Raw genomic sequence first — 19,042 nt, 5'->3', positions numbered from 1 at the left:
CGAATTGTGCAGTGCTGTCGGTCCCCAGGCCCAGCACTGAAAAACCCCATTACATAGGATGAGACATGGCAGCCTGATTTCTCCTCAGTGGGACTGCTGTTTTACCCGCTTCCAGGGTTAGCTTACAATCTCCGCTTGCTAGGTTGCAAGTAGGTCAGGCTGCAGTGTTACACACAACATGGCAGAAGGTGGTCTGCTTAATTCAAGTCCCTGTTTGGGCGAAGGTCAGTCTTCTTTTTGTAGGCCTCAGCTTGCTATCACTACGGTCCATCTCTTCTGCTGACTCTGTACTAGAGCGGTGTTCCTTCCTGCTCCAGGGTAACAGTGCACCTGCCTTGTTCGGCACACCTGATTCTGATGGTCAGCTCGTTAGGAAAGAGTGCTCACAGAGTGAGTAGAATAAGACAGACTTCCCAATTGTGCAGTGCTGTCGGTCCCCAGGGCCAGTACTGAAAACCCCATTACATAGGATGAGACATGGCAGCCTGACTTCTCCTCAGTGGGACTGCTGTTTTAGCCGCTTTCAGGGCTAGCTTACAATCTCCGCTTGCTAGGTTGCAAGTAGGTCAGGCAGCAGTGTTACACACAACATGGCAGAAGGTGGTCTGCTTAATTCAAGTTCCTGTTTGGGCGAAGGTCAGTCTACTTTTCGTAGGCCTCAGCTTGCTATCACTACGGTCCATCTCTTCTGCTGATTCTGTACTAGAGCGATGTTCCTTCCTGCTCCCGGGGATCAGTGCATCTTCCTTGTTCGGCACACCTGATTCTGATGGTCAGCCCTTTAGGAACGAGTGCTCACAGAGTGAGTAGAATAAGACAGACTTCCCAATTGTGCAGTGCTGTCGGTCCCCAGGCCCAGTACTGAAAAACCCCATTACATAGGATGAGACATGGCAGCCTGATTTCTCCTCAGTGGGACCGCTGTTTTACCCGCTTGCAGGGCTAGCTTGCAATCTCCACTTTCCTACTGAGCTGGGTTGGTTGCAAGAAGGTCAGGCAGCAGTGTTGGACACAAACTGAGCAGAAATTGGTCTACTCCCGTAGTTGTGGCCGAGTGGTTAAGGCGATGGACTCGAAATCCATTGGTGTCTCCCCGCGCAGGTTCGAATCCTGCCGACTATGCTGTTTGCTGAAGGCCATGAGGCAAAGCGTCCATGCATTTTTTCACGGTCCTCGCACTTATTTGCGAAATGTCCGGTCCCTCTTCGATGGACAAACACGCCGCTGCTGCTTCTTGTATTCGGGTTTCAGGGGTTGTCTTGGGTGAGCCAGTGGCACGCCGTGATCGTATAGTGGTTAGTATTCTGCGTTGTGGCTGCAGCAACCCCGGTTCGAATCCGGGTCATGGCAACCCTTTTCGTTGAGTATACGGGAAGGTTGAAAATTTTTTACCACCTCATCTTTCTGCGTGATTTTGTTTCTGAAGCTTGGCCTGTGCAGGGCACCACCAGACAAGGGGGCTTGCTTTCTAACATTAGGCGTAGTCGTGGCCGAGAGGTTATGGCGATGGACTTGAAATCCATTGTGGTCTACCCGCGCAGGTTCGAACCCTGCCGACTACGGGAGGGCTTTGCAGTATTGCTTTAGCTTTCTGTGACCATAATTGTGCCTTCTATGGTCCTTCGCTCTCTGTGCCATAACTGCTTCTAGCTTTCATCCTCGTGACACCTGCGTCTCTTCTGGGCAGCTTGTTGTAAAAGTGCTGCTTTATAAAAGGTGAGAAGCCAGGGCTCCACAAGAGCCCGGATAGCTCAGGTGGTGGAGCATCAGACTTTTAATCTGAGGGTCCTGGGTTCAAGTCCCTGTTTGGGCGAAGGTCTCTCTGCTTTTGGCGGAGTCACCTTGCTATCACTATGGTCCATCTCTTCTGCTGACTCTGTACTAGAGCGGTGTTCCTTCCTGCTCCAGGGTATCAGTGCACCTGCCTTGTTCGGCACACCTGATTCTGATGGTCAGCTCGTTAGGAAAGCGCGCTCACAGAGTGAGTAGAATAAGACAGACTTCCCAATTGTGCAGTGCTGTCGGTCCCCAGGGCCAGTACTGAAAAACCCCATTACATAGGATGAGATATGGCAGCCTGATTTCTCCTCAGTGGGACCGCTGTTTTACCCACTTGCAGGACTAGCTTGCAATCTCCGCTTGCTGACTGAGCTGGGTTGGTTGCAAGTAGGTCAGGCAGCAGTGTTGGACACAAACTGAGCAGAAATTGGTCTACTCCTGTAGTCGTGGCCGAGTGGTTAAGGCGATGGACTAGAAATCCATTGGGGTCTCCCCGCGCAGGTTCGAATCCTGCCGACTGTGCTGTTTGCTGAAGGCCATGAGGCAAAGCGTCCATGCGTTTTTCACGGTCCTCGCACTTATTTGCGAAATGTCCAGTCCCTCTTCAATGGACATACACGCCGCTGCTGCTTCTTGTATCCGGGCTCCAGGGGTTGTCTTGGGTGAGCCAGTGGCACGCCGTGATCGTGTAGTGGTTAGTACTCTGCGTTGTGGCCGTAGCAACCCCGGTTCGAATCCATGTCACGGCTACCCTTTGCCGTTGAGTTTACGGGAAGGTTAAAAAAATTTTACCACCTCATCTTTCTGCGTGATTTTGTTTCTGAAGCTTGGCCTGTGCAGGGCACCACCACACAAGGGGGCTTGCTTTCTAACATTAGGCGTAGTCGTGGCCGAGAGGTAAAGGCGATGGACTTGAAATCCATTGGGGTCTCCCCGCGCAGGTTCGATCCCTGCCGACTACGGGAGGGCTTTGCAGTATTGCTTTAGCTTTCTGTGACCGTAATTGTGCCTTCAATGGTCCTTCGCTCTCTGTGCCATAACTGCTTCTAGCTTTCATCCTCGTGACACCTGCGTCTCTTCTGGGCAGCTTGTTGTAAAACTGCTGCTTTATAAAAGGTGAGAAGCCAGTGCTCCACAAGAGCCCAGATAGCTCAGGCGGTGGACAGAGGTGGGTAGAGTACCCAAAAACTGTACTCAAGTAAAAGTACTTCTAGAAATATTTACTCAAGTAAAAGTATAAGTACTAGTCTTGAATAGTTACTTGAGTAAGAGTAAAAGAGTATCGGATAAAAAATCTACTCAAGTAGTTAGTTACTAGTTACTTTGGGTCATATATACTGAGCCTATTTTTATTTAGATATATAGATAAAATGTATGTAATGTATGTGTGTGTGTATAAATGTATATATTTCATCATCCTTTACTCCAATTTATGTAATTTATTATAAAAGCTTGTCTGTTTACTTAAGTAACAGATATAGGTGTCATGCCATAACATGTTTTTAATACGACTGACTTTATATTAAATGTGAATTTAACATTGAAAGTTAATGTGATTTAAATATTGCTACTAATCTTTCATTGTTCAGAAAGAGAGCAAATAACATTTACATTATTAAAGATAATTTTCACTGACAGTCTAGATTTCAATCACTCTCAGAAACTCCCATTAAAATCACTGAAACTGTTAACACTGTGAAATCAATATCTTAATTAAAGATTCGTACACACATCTGCACTTTGTTGTTCCTGCGAGAGAATTCGCCAGAAATAGGTATTCAGTCAGTGAGCGAGTGAAGGAAGCACCGGCATTTTAGCGATGACTCATCTGAACACCTCTGATTGGCCAATGCTTTAATAAGCTCAAAAGAATCATGTGTGATTTGTTATAATGCGCAGCGCGGTATAAACGCATCTATCTCTGGCTCAGCGCCAGCAAGCGATCACAGATCTGAATTTAGCAGCTGACTTGCACCAGTGTGATTGTATTAAAATTAATAAAATCTTAATCGGCTATTTTTTGTCTTTTGGAAGCTGCATTCAACTTGACTCCCCTCTGTTATAAGCCACACACGTTCAACAAACTAATGTCACAGTGTTATCGTGTACTGTAATCGAATGTAGCCCAAGTTATTACCTGTTAAACAGTAGACAGCACACGCGGTGTTCATCTAATAAGGATCTCCATCGCTAGCAAATAATAACCTTTGCAGATTTCAATTCAGTGCAGTTCCAGCCACGTTTTCAACGCTCTTTCTGTTCTTAAACGTTACAACTCCGAGTGAACCACTTCAGATGCTCAGCGCGTGCGGCAGGGAACTGAACGACTCATTCAAACTGATTCATGAACCAATTCACTCGTTTGCCAATTGGTTTGATCAAGCCTTTGAACAGTATTGACTCAAAAGAATGAATCATTCGCGAATGGGCATCGCTCATTGCCCAGAGAAAAGTAGACGGCGCGTTTGGAACAAACTGAAGCATTTATAACATTTATTGCATTAAGATAAAGTAACGAGAGGAGCGTCGCCCACAGTAACGAAGTAAAAGTACAGATTTTCCCCCAAAAATTTACTCAAGTAAGAGTATAAAGTACCCATCTTTAAATATACTCCGAAAAGTATTCGTTACCCCAAAAAATTACTCAAGTAAATGTAACGAAGTAAATGTAACTCGTTACTACCCACCTCTGGCGGTGGAGCATCAGACTTTTAATCTGAGGGTCCAGGGTTCAAGTCCCTGTTTGGGCGAAGGTCTCTCTGCTTTTGGCGGAGTCACCTTGCTATCACTACGGTCCATCTCTTCTTCTGAATCTGTACTGGAGTGGTGTTCCTTCCTGCTCCAGGGTATCAGTGCACCTCCCTTGTTCGGCACACCTGATTCTGATGGTCAGCTCGTTAGGAAAGCGCGCTCACAGAGTGAGTAGAATAAGACAGACCTCCGAATTGTGCAGTGCTGTCGGTCCCCAGGCCCAGCACTGAAAAACCCCATTACATGGTGTAACCCAGCTGAAATGTTAAAACACATTTAAATAAATAGTTCATGTTGATTAAAAAAACATGTTAAAAGAATATAAAGTTAAGAGGTGGTTAAAAATCTGATGTTTTCATTGTGTTTAAAAAGTGGGCGGATTCATGTTAAATTGTGTTTGTAAAAAAGAACGTTAGTTTATTTCATAATGTAAAAGCCAAAAAAAAAAAAAAGATTTTCTTTTAGAGGAAGAATAATTCTGTTAAAACCAGGTTGTTTTGTCATGTGACCTTACGTCTGTGAGGGGAGGGGGACGAACACAGAAAGAGATAAGGATGGAAGGAGAGACGCATGTGAGAAAAAAAGTGGATTAAACAGTTCGTTTGTGCATTGAACAGCTTGTTATGCTGAACTTCTGATAGCTTGTACTTTTGATGGTCAGCCTGATAATCTTGTAAGTGACAAGTGATAGTTGTGAGCGACAGTTAATTTTAGCATAAAGTTTATTACTGTTGATACCATGCAGACTGCCGTGCTGGCTAAGCACGGGCTAAAGGCTAAGAGAAACGTGATCGGACTGTGTGGATGCAGCTGTTAGCTAACGCAGCTAGCCATGTAGCTGTTCGTCAGTTCCCGACCAGGAAACGAGAGGACGTGAACCAGATAGCACTCTGAGCTACCAGGGATGCTCAGAGTTCCTCTGGCAACGTTGGATAATCATCAGAGATCGTGTGGATATCGGTGTGGACACCTGTGTGCACTTCCATTCTCATCTGGACTGAGGTGAACTGACTGGAACATTGTGCTTGGAAAAGGTATCTGTTTCTTTTTGTTTTAACTCAATGAACCTGTAATTTTTGGGTTCCAATGATCCCGAGCCACGACTCAGGCCTGCAACGTTTGTTTTTCTAATAAGGGGTGCCGGCTTTTATTATTTTTATAAAAGTGAAACATTGTGTGAAATATTTTATTCCTGAAGAAAACACTGTTTTTTGAATTGTATACTGTAATCTGGTCATTGTATACTGGTGTTTGCATTTTAGCCTAAGGGCACAGACATTTCATTTAGTTTATACTGTATTTATTTACAATTATTTTATTTAATTAAAGTGAAAACTTGTTATTTTTACACCAAGGTTTCTGTTGTGAGTTTGAGTAGAATGTGCCATTTATTCAGTTATTTACCATAGTTTAGGTATTTGTCTTAGTCCAAGTTTAAGTTTAAGGCATTTTAGTGACCCATATATTTAATCCAGAATATCACACACATACGAGAGTATATATGAAACAAACCTAGGGCCCATCCTTTTATGAGCAGGATAGGAAGGGTTACATAAAATGGAGGCACCGCTGGGATTGGGGTGATTTGTGATTAGTATTGGGGTTTTAACAGTCAGTGCAGATAATTAAAAAAAAAATAATCTGTTAAACCACAAAGCAAAATGGCAGACAGAGCACAGCTCATTTCTGAGCTGAAGAGGTGGTGCAGAGGAGAAGGGCTGGATGAGGCTCATGGACTGATGGTGATAGTCCCACCTGATGTTGAAATAGCCCATATTGAAGAAGTTGTTCAAACCATTAAGTGCTTGGGACGTGTGCGTGTCAGAGGCAGGATGTTTGATACTACTTTGAGCAGCCTGATGGTTCTCTGTGAAACTAAGGAGAACCTCACCACTGTAAGCATTCCCCCTGAAGTGATGTATCCTGAGAGTGGAGAAACTTGGCCCCTGGTCACCATAGCTAGCAACCCAGCCCCTGAAGAGTTTGGTACCAAACTGAAAGTGCTGTTAGAGACTGAGGGAAAGACTATGGATGATCTTAAGGCCCTGCTCTCTAGCCCTCAACCACCCAATAACTCTACTGAATCCATCTTAAAGGCGGTGGGAGATCTGTTGGAGAAAACCAGTAAACCTCCTGCTGAAGGTGGGTACCGTCGTCTACTCATTTTCTCAGGACTTCTGCCAGTTCCACCTGGGGAGGAGCAGTTTGATCACTGGCTTGAGCAGGCATGGCTCATGGTGGAGGAGAGCGAATGCATGGAGAGAGAGAAAAGGCGCAGGCTGATGGAATGTTTAAGAGGACCAGCACTAGAAGTAGTTAAGGCTGTAAGAGACTCTCATCCTGATTCAAGTCCAGCTGAATATCTGGAGGCCTTGGAGAGTGCCTTTGGAACTGCTGAGTCTGGAGATGATCTGTATTTTGCTTTTCGACAGATGTACCAGCAACCAGGGGAGAAGTTGTCTGATTTCCTTAGACGCCTGGAGCGGTCTCTGTCTAAAGTTGTTCAGAGAAAAGGCGTTTTGCCCAGCAACAAGGACAAAGCCAGTTTGTCTCAACTACTGAAAGGCGCTGTCGCCTCTGACCTGATGCTAATTCAGTTAAGATTAAGGGAGAGGAAGGATAACCCACCAACTTTTCTACAACTGCTGTGTGAAATTCGTCATGAAGAGGAGTATGAAACATCCAGGATGAAACTCAACAATTCAGTGAATCCAGTGCGCTCAAAGCACATAGCTGATGCTAAACAGGCAGAGATCCAAAGTTTAAAAGCTGAGGTAAAAGAGCTCATTTCAATGGTGGCTGCTCTGGCCCCCAAACCTACTGAAGCTAGAGCAGAACTCTCCAATCCCTCGCCTGTGACCCCTTCACTCTCAGGTGAACCAAGCCAAGACTCCGGGTTAGTGGCTCTAAAGAAGCAATTCAAGAGACTGCAGCAAAAGCTGCATAGGAAAGAGAACACATATGAGCCCTCTGTCAGAAACCCTTCCGTCTCAGCGGTGGAAGCTGGTTCCCGAATCCCCACCAGACCCTCGAGACCCTCCGATGAGCAGTTTTGCTACCGGTGTGGGGAGAATGGTCACTTTGTTGCAAAGTGCCACAACCCAGAAAAACAAAACAAAGTCATAAGGAAGCTGATACGAGCCCTAAAAATTGTGAAAGAAAACCAGCCTGTTACCGACCCCACACCTTCTGAAGTAGACTGTGATGTAAAAAGAAGTGTTGTAAACAGGCCAGTCACAGCGGTAATTCCAGAAGGTTGGATCGGGCCCCCCAGTTTGGTAAAGTTGAAAGTAAAAGGACATCCCTGTAATGCTCTCATGGATAGTGGCTCTCAGGTCACTATTATTTTTGAGTCATGGTACAAAAAGCACCTCGCAGATGTCCCCGTGCATCCTGTTTCTGGTCTTGCCATCTGGGGTTTGAGTGAATCCAACAGCAGCTATCCTTACCGTGGCTACAGTTTGGTAGATCTGGAATACCCTCCAGATGTTACTGGAATCAGTGAGGTTGTAACAGTTCTTGCTCTCATTTGCCCCAGTCCTAGGTCTGAAGAGCAGACACCAGTCATAATAGGGACAAATACCTGTCATGTGAGAAATCTGGTCAAGCGCTGCAGTGAAAAGGGTCTTGACATCACCAAAACTCTTGGCATACAAGTTCATTGCGAAAACATGCCTAAACCCCCAACTTTAGTTTCACCTACCGTCGATGATGATGATGTTGGTTGGGTTACATGGCAAGGTCCAGGTTCCCTTACACTTCCCCCTGGGCAAGACTTACAGGTCAGCTGTAAAGTTGAGTTTATGCAAAAAGTTGATAAAGAGATCCTGATGGTAGACACATCCCCTTCAGCACCACTTCCAGCTAGTGTGCTATTGCAGCCCATGGTTGTGCCTGGCAATGCAGTAAATGTTAACAACTTCCAGATGCTAGTCCAAAATCAGTCCCTTAGGGAGACGGTTATACCAGAGGGCACTGTCATAGGGCACATGTATCTTACTGAGAGTGTCACTACTGTCTCTTTCCAAAAGACAACCGCAACAGACTTTGACAAAACCCTGATCAACTTTGGAGACTCCCCTGTAACAGAGGAATGGAAAGAGCGACTCTGGCAGAAGCTTTCCCAACGATCACATGTGTTCTCCATGGAGGAATGGGAGGTTGGAGAAGCTTAAGGGGTAGAGCACACCATCCGTCTGTCTGATTCCCGACCATTCCGGCAACGGTCCAGACGTTTGACTCCTGCTGACATTGATTATGTAAGGAAAAATCTTCAAGAGCTCACGCATGCAGGCATCATCAAAGAGTCTCGCAGCCCTTACGCATCACCAATAGTCATCGTCAGAAAGAAAAATGGTTCCATACGTATGTGTATTGACTACAGGTTACTAAATAGTCGTACAATACCGGATCAGTACACCACCCCTTGCATCGATGATGCATTAGACTCTTTGTCTGGCAGCAAATGGTTCTCTGTGTTGGACTTGAGAAGTGGATATTACCAGATTCCTATGGCCGAAGAAGACAAGGAAAAAACGGCGTTCATTTGCCCGCTGGGGTTCTTCCAGTTCGAGAGAATGCCCCAGGGAATAACAGGAGCCCCAGCTACTTTCCAAAGGCTAATGGAAAAGACTGTGGGTGACATGAACCTTCTACAGGTTCTTGTTTACTTGGATGACATTATCGTCTTTGGGAAGTCATTAGAAGAACATGAGGAGAGGCTACTTAAGGTGCTCGACAGACTCGGAGAGGCTGGGCTGAAGCTTTCTCTGGATAAGTGTCAATTTTGCCAGCCAAAAGTAAAGTACTTCGGGCACATTGTGTCATCTGAAGGCATCTCACCAGATCCTGCAAAGATCGAAGCAGTTACCAACTGGCCCAAGCCGACTGACCTGAAGACCCTGAGATCTTTTTTGGGGTTTTGCGGGTATTATAGGCGATTCATAGCCAACTATGCTTCCATAGTTAGACCCTTAACAGAGCTAACCAAAGGCTTTGCTCCGACACAAAAGAGTAAAAAGCAAAACAAAGATCCCTCCAAGAGCTATCTGAAAGAATCTGAGCCATTTGATCAAAGGTGGGATCAGTCCTGAACCGATGCTTTCCATCGGATCATCTACTGTCTAACACATGCTCCGGTGCTACCATTTGCCGACCCAGAGAAGCCATACATCCTTCATGTAGATGCCAGCTTAAAGGGAGTTGGCGCAGTTCTTTATCAGCAGCATTCAGAGGGTTTGAGACCAGTGGCTTTTGCAAGTAGAAAGCTGAGTCAGTCAGAGAAACGTTATCCAATTCACCAGCTGGAGTTTTTGTCACTCAAATGGGCTGTTGTGGATCATTTTCAGGATAACCTGTATGGAGCCCGGTTTACGGTACGGACCGACAATAATCCCTTGACATATGTGCTCTCAACTGCTAAGCTGAATGCAGTGGGACACAGATGGCTTGCTGCTTTATCGACTTATGACTTTGATGTGCAGTACAGACCAGGCAAGCACAAACATAGATGCCGATCTTCTTTCCCGACATTTTCCGGATGATGATTCCCACCTAGATTGGGAAAACATATCACAGGATGGGGTGAAGTCAATCTGTCAAAGAGTCAGCTTACCTACTTCAGTCCGTTATGTGGATCAGCTCGGAGCTCCCCCAGAATGCATTCCAAACATCTATTCATTCCCCATGCACATGGAGCTTGAGGCTTTGAAACACATAACCAAAGATGAGCTAGTACATGCACAAAAAGAAGATCCAGTCATTGGATCTGCACTACAGGCTGTCCAGCATCATAAATGGCCAGAACATGTTGAGAATGATCCAGAGTTTTCCCAACTGAAAGGAGAGAAAGACAAACTAACTCTGAATGCTGGTCTTCTATATCGCCAGTCTAAATTGCCTTCAGAGGAGAACGTCAATCAGCTCATTTTGCCGACCAAGTATCGAGACACTGTTCTAAGGGCCCTACATGATGATTTGGGACATCTCGGAATCGAAAGAATAACTGACCTGCTGAGACAGAGATTCTTCTGGCCAAAGATAGCCAAAGATGTTGAGCAGTATATTAAAAACTGTGGAGAATGTATTACACGCAAGTCCCCTAATCAAAGAACAGCTCCCTTACACCAGATTACCAGCAGGGGACCAATGGATCTTGTGTGTATAGATTTCCTCTCCATGGAAGTAGACTCAAAAGGAATGAGCAGTGTATTGGTCGTAACTGATCACTTTACACGCTATGCACAAGCTTTCCCCACTAAGAACCAGAAAGCTCAAACAGTGGCCACGATCTTAGTTGACAAGTTCTTTGTGCATTATGGGCTACCAACTAGGATCCATTCTGATCAGGGGCGGGATTTTGAGAGTAGATTGATCCAAGATCTGTTAAAGATGATGGGGATTCGTAAGTCGCGTACTACTCCCTACCACCCGCAGGGGGATCCGCAGCCTGAAAGGTTCAACAGGACCTTGCTTTCTATGTTAGGAACGCTAACACCTGACAAGAAGCGTCAGTGGAGCCAACATATACCACACTTGGTCCACGCCTACAACAGCACTAAATGTGATTCAACAGGATATTCACCTTATTACTTAATGTTTGGCCGGGAAGCCAAGCTTCCGGTGGACTTGTGCTTTGGAACGGGTGTGGATGGGAAAGTAGACAGTCATTCCCGCTATGTGGCAAAGTAAAAAAAGAGGACTTGAAAAAAGCTTATCGGCTGGCATCAGAAATGGCTAATAGATCTCATCAAAGGAACAAGAAGTCCTACGACAAAAGAGTTAGTTTCCAGTCCTTAGACGTCGGTGACAGAGTGTTACTCAGGAACCTGGGGCTGAAAGGCAAACACAAGCTGCAAACAAGGTGGAATCCTATGCCTTACCTGGTTGTTGGAAAAATGCCAAATCTTCCTGTATATAAGCTCAGGCCTGAGAATGGGAAGGGAAGTGTTAAAACGCTTCACAGGGACCACATTCTGCCAATAGGACAGCTAGTGAGACTTCCAAAAGCAGAGGTGGATCATGACTCATGTGTCAGGGCAAGAACAAGAACTGAGACTTCCAGAAAACAGACATTGACCTTAGCTAACACTGTCCTCCCCGAGCCACTCAGCACTGATTCTTCTTCCGACTCAGAGTACTACAGACCTACTAGGATTTGCTATAAGCTCAGAGAGACTCCCAGGACCAGACCGACTACACACCTTTCAGAGGACATGCAGGAGGATGTAGATCCCCCTCTGTCAGAAGAGAGCTCTGAAGAGGATGATAAGGTGGAGGAGGGACCCAGTCAGGATGCTGCTCCTGAAACTGATGATGAGCTGGAGGAGACTGGACAGGAGAGCTGTGAAGAGCCAGAAGTTGAACCAAATGAAAGTCAAGATGACAGTGCTCTTAAGTCTGCAGACGTAGATGTTAGCGTAGATGCTAGTCAAACACCAGAGCCATTGATTAATAAAGCTGAAACACGCTCGAAAAGACCCATCAAACCAGTAGTAAGACTAACCTATGATGAGCCTGGTAAAGCTAGAGATCAGCCAATCACTATCATACACAGAGGTGTGGTTATTAAGATTGGAAAGAATTAAACTTAGATAAGCTGTTGTTATATTTACCTTTCTCCTAAAGTAGAGTTTGAGTTGTTGTTGTCTGTTGAGGACACCAGACTATTAGAAGGGGGAGGGTGTAACCCAGCTGAAATGTTAAAACACATTTAAATAAATAGTTCATGTTGATTAAAAAAACATGTTAAAAGAATATAAAGGTAAGAGGTGGTTAAAAATCTGATGTTTTCATTGTATTTTAAAAGTGGGCGAATTCATGTTAAATTGTGTTTGTAAAAGAGAACGTTAGTTTATTTCATAATGTAAAAGCCAAAAAAAGAAAACATTATTTTCTTTTAGAGGAAGAATAATTCTGTTAAAACCAGGTTGTTTTGTCATGTGACCTTACGCCTGTGAGGGGAGGGGGACGAACACAGAAAGAGATAAGGATGGAAGGAGAGACGCATGTGAGAAAAAAAGTGGATTAAACAGTTCGTTTGTGCATTGAACAGCTTGTTATGCTGAACTTCTGATAGCTTGTACTTTTGATGGTCAGCCTGATAATCTTGTAAGTGACAAGTGATAGTTGTGAGCGACAGTTAATTTCAGCACGAAGTATATTAATGTTGATTACATGCAGACTGCCGTGCTGGCTAAGCACGGGCTAAAGGCTAAGAGAAACGTGATCGGACTGTGTGGATGCAGCTGTTAGCTAACGCAGCTAGCCATGTAGCTGTTCGTCAGTTCCCGACCAGGAAACGAGAGGACGTGAACCAGATAGCGCTCTGAGCTACCAGGGATGCTCAGAATTCCTCTGGCAACGTTGGATAATCATCAGAGATCGTGTGGATATCGGTGTGGACACCTGTGTGCGCTTCCATTCTCATCTGGACTGAGGTGAACTGACTGGAACATTGTGCTTGGAAAAGGTATCTGTTTTTTTTTTTTGTTATAACTCAATGAACCTGTAATTTTTGGGTTCCAACGATCCCGAGCCACGACTCAGGCCTGCAACGTTTGTTTTTCTAATAAGGGGTGCCAGCTTTTATTATTTTTATAAAAGTGAAACATTGTGTGAAATATTTTATTCCTGAAGAAAACACTGTTTTTTTGAACTGTCATTGTATACTGGTGTTTGCATTTTAGCCTAAGGGCACAGACATTTCATTTAGTTTATACTGTCTTTATTTACAATTATTTTATTTAATTAAAGTGAGAACTTGTTATTTTTACACCAAGGTTTCTGTTGTGAGTTTGAGTAGAATGTGACATTTATTCAGTTATTTACCATAGTTTAGGTATTTGTCTTAGTCCAAGTTTAAGTTTAAGGCATTTTAGTGACCCATATATTTAATCCAGAATATCACACACATACAAGAGTATATATGAAACGAACCTAGGGCCCATCGTCTTATGAGCAGGATAGGAAGGGTTACAATAGGATGAGACATGGCAGCCTGATGTTCCTTCCTGCTCCCGGGGATCAGTGCATCTCCCTTGTTCGGCACACATGATTCTGATGGTCAGCCCTTTAGGAAAGAGTGCTCACGGAGTGAGTAGAATAAGACAGACCTCCCATTTGTGCAGTGCTGTCGGTCCCCAGGGCCAGTACTGAAAAACCCCATTACATAGGATGAGACATGGCAGCCTGAGTTCTCCTCAGTGGGACTGCTGTTGTAGCCGCTTCCAGGGCTAGCTTACAATCTCGGCTTGCTAGGTTTCAAGTAGGTCAGGCAGCAGTGTTACACACAACATGGCAGAAGGTTGTCTGCTTAATTCAAGTCCCTGTTTGGGCGAAGGTCAGTCTTCTTTTTGTAGGCCTCAGCTTGCTATCACTACAGTCCATCTCTTCTGCTGACTCTGTACTAGAGCGATGTTCCTTCCTGCTCCCGGGGATCAGTGCATCTCCCTTGTTCGGCACAGCTGATTCTGATGGTTAGCCCTTTAGGAAAGAGTGCTCACAGAGTGAGTAGAATAAGACAGACTTCCCAATTGTGCAGTGCTGTCGGTCCCCAGGGCCAGTACTGAAAAACCCCATTACATAGGATGAAACATGGCAGCCTGATTTCTCCTCAGTGGGACCGCTGTTTTACCCGCTTGCAGGGCTAGCTTGCAATCTCCGCTTGCTGACTGAGCTGGGTTGGTTGCAAGTAGGTCAGGCAGCAGTGTTGGACACAAACTGAGCAGAAATTGGTCTACTTCCGTAGTCGTGGCCGAGTGGTTAAGGCGATGGACTAGAAATCCATTGGGGTCTCCCCGCGCAGGTTCGAATCCTGCAGACTATACTGTTTGCTGAAGGCCATGAGGCAAAGCATCCATGCATTTTTCAAGGTCCTCGCACTTATTTGCAAAATGTCCAGTCCCTCTTCGATGGACAAACACGCCGCTGCTGCTTCTTGTATCCGGGCTCCAGGGGTTGTCTTGGGTGAGCCAGTGGCACGCCTTGTTTGTATAGTGGTTAGTACTCTGTGTTGTGGCCGCAGCAACCCTGGTTCGAATCCGGGTCACGGCAACCATTTGCCTTTGAGTATACGGGAAGGTTGAAAATTTTTTACCACCTTATCTTTCTGCGTGATTTTGTTTCTGAAGCTTTGCCTGTGCAGGGCGCCACCAGACAAGGGGGCTTGCTTTCTAACATTAGGCGTAGTCGTGGCCGAGAGGTTAAGGCGATGGACTTGAAATCCATTGGGGTCTCCCCGTGCAGGTTCGAACTCTGCCGACTACGGGAGGGATTTGCAGTATTGCTTTAGCTTTCTGTGACGGTAATTGTGCCTTCTATTGTGCTTCGCTCTCTGTGCCATAACTGTTTCTAGCTTTCATCCTCGTGACACCTGCATCTCTTCTGGGCAGCTTGTTGTAAAACTGCTGCTTTATAAAAGGTGAGAAGCCAGTGCTCCACAAGAGCCCGGATAGCTCAGTCGGTAGAGCATCAGACTTTTAATCTGAGGGTCCAGGATTCAAGTCCCTGTTCAGGTGAAGGTCTGTCTGCTTTTGGCGGAGTCACCTTGCTATCACTACGGTCCATCTCTTCTTCTTAATCTGTACTGGAGCGTTGTTCCTTCCTGCTCCAGGGTGTCAGTGCACCTCCCTTGTTTGGCACACCTGATTCTGATGGTCAGCTCGTTAGGAAAGCGCGCTCACAGAGTGAGTAGAATAAGACAGACCTCCGAATTGTGCAGTGCTGTTGGTCCCCGGGCCCAGCACTGAAAAACCCCATTACATAGGATGAGACATGGCAGCCTGATTTCTCCTCAGTGGGACTGCTGTTTTACCCGCTTCCAGGGCTAGCTTACAATCTCGGCTTGCTAGGTTGCAAGTAGGTCAGGCAGCAATGTGACACACAACAGGGCAGAAGGTGGTCTGCTTAATTCAAGTCCCTGTTTGGGCGACGGTCAGTCTACTTTTTGGAGGCCTCAGCTTGCTATCACTACGGGTCCATCTCTTCTGCTGACTCTGTATTAGAGCGATGTTCCTGCCTTCTCCAGGGGGTCAGTGCATCTCCCTTGTTCGGCAACACATGATTCTGATAGTCAGCCCTTTAGGAAAGAGTGCTCACGGAGTGAGTAGAATAAGACAGACCTCCCATTTGTCCAGTGCTGTCGGTCCCCAGGGCCAGTACTGAAAAACCCCATTACATAGGATGAGACATGGCAGCCTGATTTCTCCTCAGTGGGACTGCTGTTTTAGCCGCTTCCAGGGCTAGCTTACAATCTCGGCTTGCTAGGTTGCAAGTAGGTCAGGCAGCAATGTGACACACAACAGGGCAGAAGGTGGTCTGCTTAATTCAAGTCCCTGTTTGGGCGAAGGTCAGTCTTCTTTTTGTAGGCCTCAGCTTGCTATCACTACGGTCCATCTCTTCTGCTGACTCTGTACTAGAGCGATGTTCCTTTCTGCTCCCGGGGATCAGTGCATCTCCCTTGTTCGGCAAACCAGATTCTGATGGTCAGCCCTTTAGGAAAGAGTGCTCACAGAGTGAGTAGAATAAGACAGACTTCCCAATTGTGCAGTGCTGTCGGTCCCCAGGGCCAGTACTGAAAAACCCCATTACATAGGATGAGACATGGCAGCCTGATTTCTCCTCAGTGGGACTGCTGTTTTAGCCGCTTCCAGGGCTAGCTTACAATCTCGGCTTGCTAGGTTGCAAGTAGGTCAGGCAGCAGTGTTACACACAACATGGCAGAAGGTGGTCTGCTTAATTCAAGTCCCTGTTTGGGCGAAGGTCAGTCTTCTTTTTGTAGGCCTCAGCATGCTATCACTACGGTCCATCTCTTCTGCTGACTCTGTACTAGAGCGATGTTCCTTTCTGCTCCCGGGGATCAGTGCATCTCCCTTGTTCGGCAAACCAGATTCTGATGGTCAGCCCTTTAGGAAAGAGTGCTCACAGAGTGAGTAGAATAAGACAGACTTCCCAATTGTGCAGTGCTGTCGGTCCCCAGGGCCAGTACTGAAAAACCCCATTACATAGGATGAGACATGGCAGCCTGATTTCTCCTCAGTGGGACCGCTGTTTTACCCGCTTGCAGGGCTAGCTTGCAATCTCCGCTTGCTGACTGAGCTGGGTTGGTTGCAAGCAGGTCAGGCAGCAGTGTTGGACACAAACTAAGCAGAAATTGGTCTATTCCTGTAGTCGTGGCTGAGTGGTTAAGGCGATGGACTAGAAATCCATTGGGGTCTCCCCGCGCAGGTTTGAATCCTGCCGACTACGCTGTTTGCTGAAGGCCATGAGGCAAAGCATCCATGCATTTTTCACGGTCCTCGCACTTATTTGCTAAATGTCCAGTCCCTCTTCGATGGACAAACACGCCGCTGCTGCTTCTTGTATCCGGGCTCCAGGGGTTGTCTTTAGGTGAGCCAGTGGCACGCCGTGATCGTATAGTGGTTGTTGTGGCCGCAGCAACCCTGGTTCGAATCCGGGTCACGGCAACCTTTTGCCGTTGAGTATACGGGAAGGTTGAGAATTTTTTACCACCTCATCTTTCTGCCTGATTTTGTTTCTGAAGCTTGGCCTGTGCAGGGCGCCACCAGACAAGGGCGCTTGCTTTCTAACATTAGGCGTAGTCGTGGCCGTACCTTCCAGCGATCGGACGGCTGAACACTTCCTAACACTTCCTAACAACATTTGAATACTTCCGAACAAGGTCGCAACACTTCCTAACAAAGTCAGAACGAAAGTCCAGACACATCCTAAATTAATCCGAACAGGTCCTAACGCAAATCCGAAACTTTCGAACAGATGGGGGAAAGGAGCCAATCAATTCCTACCGAGAGGAAAGAGCCAATCAGCAAGTTGACATGCCAATCTCGCCGCTGATTGGCTGAATGAGTTTCATGATATTCCAGCTGTTTGTAACTCACTGGACATCTGCTATGCGGAGATTCAAGGTAAGCGTTATCACAATACAAATCCGTGACATCAGTGTTAACCTATTTGTTCAAACATTAATTCATGATTTGGAATAAAGATAATTCTGATCGTTCTACGCTTGCGTAGCAAGGCAAGCTAACTTAACGTGTCGCTAACTGATGCTTGTTAAGCCTTCGATTCATAACAAGTTTTTATTTTCTATATCTTTGCAAGAATTTCATTTCATCATTCAGTATTCCAAGTATCCATTCCCTATGTTATTTCAGTCATGACTAAGTGATTCTTTACTGAATGTATTTAAATCTTTTACTATTCCAGGTATTCATTAAATCTCTAGTTTTTCCCCCTTTCTTACTTTATATACAAACACAGTTTTTATAATTATACATTAAAAGCTATTTGCAATTTTTTGCAAGTAGGAACATATTTACTGCAGAAAACTATTAACCTGCCACATATTTCACCACTCAACATGTCTGCTTTTGTATACTTGATGTGAGTCTTTATATATATATATATATATATATATATATATATATATATATATACTGTATATATATATATATATATACTGAATATGTGTGTGTGAGTGTGTGTGTGTGTATATATAAATATAAAACTCCAATAAACTCCTTTCTACTGTTGCTATATTAACACATATTTAACCACATTGATTTGTTCCCCATTATTGTTCAGATATGACCAAAACAGGCAAATCCTCTGCTTATTGGAACGACATCTGCCACAGGTATGCCCAGGGCACCTTCCAGTTCAGTACAGGACAAAGGCCTGGAAGCAGAAAATGGAAGGAGGTCCTGGAGCGGATTGATGCCTGTCCCCTGCAAAGGGGGAATAAGGTGGACCTGTTTGGCAGGCACATAGTGTGCACTTGTGGGTTCCATAAGGTAGGTATATGATATAATATATCAAAGGCATGATAAGTCCCTGTATCATGTAATACACTATTTTATGCACCAACCCCTGATATATTCTCAGAATATATTCTCAGTACAGTTCTGCAGAGTAATTGGTGTAATTGTTTAACATGAATAGTAAGACCTTCTTTTGTTCCTAATATTAATTTTCTCCCAGTCAACAGATAAGGTCTTGATTGAGTCAGGGCCTAAGGTAAAGGCAGGCGGCAGCTCAGAGGAGACCGGGACATCACAGGAAGTACATGGGGTGAAATGTTCTCTGTGTAGTGTGGTTGTGGAGGCAGAGAAGTTCTCCGAGCACCTCTCTGACCACCACGTTGAAGAGAGGTGTGACAGCTGTGGGGTCAGGGTCCAGGGTGCCGTCGGACTCCTCCAACACATTGAGTCGAGCCATTATGGGGCTCTATTGGCTCCACGTGTCAGCCCTTCAAAAAATTCCACACCATCTCCTTGCCCCTCACCATCTCCATGGCTGCCTCCACCTCCACAACACTTGCCGTCTCCAATGCCAGTACCAGTGTCTCCATCCCCAGGGCCCACTCCATTCCCACACCACTCTCCAGCTCCAAAGCCCTGACCACCACCTCCACGGTGCTCTCCATCTCCACAGCGCACTCCATCCTCACATCCAGTACCCTCACTGCAGCCTACACCATCTCTGCCTCAGGCTA

The 19,042-nt window shown here is 45.7% G+C and overlaps 6 non-coding genes across 6 annotated transcripts; all 6 read left to right on the top strand.

The window, feature by feature from the left end:
* The first annotated feature begins 1,040 nt into the window (after nt 1-1,040).
* trnas-cga (transfer RNA serine (anticodon CGA)) lies at nt 1,041-1,122 on the top strand. The gene has a single exon. It is a non-coding gene; the product is annotated as a tRNA-Ser (tRNA).
* Nucleotides 1,123-2,219: 1,097 nt separating this feature from the next.
* On the top strand, nt 2,220-2,301 carry trnas-aga (transfer RNA serine (anticodon AGA)). The gene has a single exon. It is a non-coding gene; the product is annotated as a tRNA-Ser (tRNA).
* Nucleotides 2,302-2,659: 358 nt separating this feature from the next.
* trnas-uga (transfer RNA serine (anticodon UGA)) lies at nt 2,660-2,741 on the top strand. Its single transcript has one exon. It is a non-coding gene; the product is annotated as a tRNA-Ser (tRNA).
* An 11,533-nt stretch (nt 2,742-14,274) lies between these two features.
* On the top strand, nt 14,275-14,356 carry trnas-aga (transfer RNA serine (anticodon AGA)). Its single transcript has one exon. It is a non-coding gene; the product is annotated as a tRNA-Ser (tRNA).
* Nucleotides 14,357-14,714: 358 nt separating this feature from the next.
* Nucleotides 14,715-14,796, top strand: trnas-uga (transfer RNA serine (anticodon UGA)). The gene has a single exon. It is a non-coding gene; the product is annotated as a tRNA-Ser (tRNA).
* A 1,898-nt stretch (nt 14,797-16,694) lies between these two features.
* trnas-aga (transfer RNA serine (anticodon AGA)) lies at nt 16,695-16,776 on the top strand. Its single transcript has one exon. It is a non-coding gene; the product is annotated as a tRNA-Ser (tRNA).
* Nucleotides 16,777-19,042: the final 2,266 nt, after the last annotated feature.

This window comes from Carassius carassius, chromosome 18, assembly GCF_963082965.1.
Source record: "Carassius carassius chromosome 18, fCarCar2.1, whole genome shotgun sequence".
Lineage (NCBI taxonomy): Eukaryota > Metazoa > Chordata > Actinopteri > Cypriniformes > Cyprinidae > Carassius > Carassius carassius.
The sequence above is the reverse complement of the archived record's forward strand: the minus strand, read 5'-3'. Positions and strand labels throughout refer to the sequence as shown.